At 55.1% G+C, this 2,500-nt stretch overlaps 1 non-coding gene across 1 annotated transcript in view; it reads right to left on the bottom strand.

The window, feature by feature from the left end:
* The window catches only part of LOC121879286, a 4,246-nt gene extending 3,668 nt beyond the window's left edge, over positions 1–578 (bottom strand). Inside the window, exon 1 of the ribosomal RNA XR_006091306.1 lies at positions 1–578. This exon is cut by the window's left edge and continues 3,668 nt beyond it. This is a non-coding gene — a ribosomal RNA (large subunit ribosomal RNA).
* Positions 579–2,500: the final 1,922 nt, after the last annotated feature.

Below are 2,500 nucleotides of genomic sequence, written 5' to 3'. Positions count from 1 at the left end.
GAAATACGCCCGCCGACGCCAGCGTGAGTGGGGGCGCGCCCAAACATTTTTGGGTCGCTCAATTACAACACCCCACCCAGCCGACAGCCGACGAGCTGAATCCCCTCAGTTCGACCTTCGAGTTTCCACCCGTTTGGCTCTTAACGGTTTCACGTACTCTTGAACTCTCTCTTCAAAGTTCTTTTCAACTTTCCCTCACGGTACTTGTTCGCTATCGGTCTCGGGGTCATATTTAGCCTTAGATGGAGTTTACCACCTGCTTTGGGCTGCACTTTCAAGCAACCCGACTCTCCAGAGAGGCCCTTTCCGACCGTCCCATCTGTACCCTCACGGGCGCCGCCATACGGGCCTGTCACCCTCCATGGGCAGTGGCCGCTTTCAAGCTTGACTTAGACGGTATGGGACGGCGTGCTGGACCCTCTGAAACGCAACACCCCTCGTGCCCGAAGACATCGAGGTTATGCGCTGGGCTTTTCCCGGTTCAGTCGCCCTTACTAAGGGAATCCCTGTTGGTTTCTTTTCCTCCGCTTATTAATATGCTTAAATTTGGCGGGTAGCTCTCTCCTACTACGAGGTCGATCGTGGTCTCATCATCCTTAGGGGGAACAAGTTCCCCAACCACGAAGCGGAAGACGCTCTGCCACCGACTTTCTTCACCACCGACATTACCAGGCAGGAAGGTTTGAGGGGCTTGTCGCGGGGGTACCAGCGGCCATGGCGCCGGCACTCCCACCCCTGACTCCGTTCCTTCTCATTGAGTGGTAAATAGCCAATAGGAAAAGTGTTCCAGCAGAACATCTCTCGCAGAGTCATATACACACACAGTTTTAATGCATATACGCTCGTGTTCCGCCCTTACTCGGCCGCACCTTTGCCGCTTAAACTTTGACCTCTTTCCCCGTTCCCGCATGCCACAGCAGTGGCACTTGTTTATCCGGAGAAAGAGAGCGAGAGTCGCAGTATTAATTGGCGTGAGCGGCCTTTCCGGTTGCAGAACTAGTGCTCTATCCCGGCGAGCGCCGTTATGAGGCGCAACACCGTCTTTAACGCGTTTAGAGAGAACTCCCCCTGCCTCCCTCCCAGGCCTGTCAGTCATGAGATAGACGTGGACTCGTGGCGAACTCTCAAAGAGAACGCCCACACCGCGTCTGACCGTGGGAGAGGGTGGAGGAGCGCGTGAGGAAGGGCACGGCGTCACCCAAGCATTCTCATCTCTCTGCCTGCACCACTACATGGTAGACTGCGGGCCCAGGCGCACTCATCAATTTAGGTTCCACTGCAATGCATGCCAAGCACTCTTTTCGAGGTGATAGACGAAATTCCGGCGGGGCTTACTTAAAAGATATCCGACCCGGTTTCGTTTCCTCTTCGTGGGATGGAGTGCCTCTTAGAACATGTGCAGCATCAGCCATGAGCGGCCGACGGCCATTCGTGTCCCTGTGGACAGCAGGCAAAAGAGCGCCGCCTCCAGTTATTTGCGAGGGCGACAACTGTCGCTTTGTTGTGGTTGAATGTGGGTGCGCCAAGTCCATGGACTTGCTAGTGATAGGCTTGCTTGTTTTTAAGGGCACGCCTCGCGCAAGGCGCGGGCGATTAAACCCCAAGGCGGAAGCTCGGTTCGGGTTACCCTCGTGTCGGGGAGACAGTCAGCAGGCACCGAACTCGCAGCAACCGATGGATGTATATTTCCGACCCTCGTAGAGGAGTGGCGGCGACAAGCTCATATGGCTGCCGCTGCCGCAATATGCGTTCAACTTGTCGATGTATCTGGTATCGGTTGACGCGCGGCTCAGACGACCCGCCTTGTCGAAAGGATCCCCGTTGGTGAGTTGTGCATTAGCCATTTGGTTTGGCGTAATTTCAACCATCACAGGCCTAGTCTCAGTACGAAAGGGTTTGACAGACATAGCCTAAGTTTCAGGGGAGTTTGGGTTTGGCCGGACGGCTTGTTGTTGCTTTTTGACACTTGAATTTCACTCTTTTTGGGTCAAGAGGCTTATTCGCCGGTAGTAAGGAACGGACGGGCAGCCGTCCAAAGCCCCGTCCGTCCTCCTCCTCCGGTCTTCGCGCTCTCGCCCGAGTGTGGTCCACCTACAGCGTGGTGGTACCTATTTTTGGTGCGGGGGCCGGGATTGTCCTCTTTCGCTGCTGGAGTTGCCAGAGCAGAGCCCGAGACCGCCCAAATCAGGAGAGTAGTAGTAGTTTTAAGAGCGCCCCGTTCTCTTTCTCTGTTAATGATCCTTCCGCAGGTTCACCTACGGAAACCTTGTTACGACTTTTACTTCCTCTAAATGATCAAGTTTGGACATCTTTCCGTCAGCTCGAGGCGACGACCCCAGAAAACCCTCGCGGGCAACGGGGCCGACAATCCAAGAGTGCCAGTCCGAAGGCCTCACTAAATCATTCAATCGGTAGTAGCGACGGGCGGTGTGTACAAAGGGCAGGGACGTAGTCAGCGCAAGCTGATGACTTGCACTTACTGGGAATTCCTCGTTCATGG

Source organism: Homarus americanus, unplaced genomic scaffold (assembly GCF_018991925.1).
Source record: "Homarus americanus isolate GMGI-L3 unplaced genomic scaffold, GMGI_Hamer_2.0 scaffold58676, whole genome shotgun sequence".
NCBI classification, from domain to species: Eukaryota; Metazoa; Arthropoda; class Malacostraca; order Decapoda; family Nephropidae; genus Homarus; species Homarus americanus.
The sequence above is the reverse complement of the archived record's forward strand: the minus strand, read 5'-3'. Positions and strand labels throughout refer to the sequence as shown.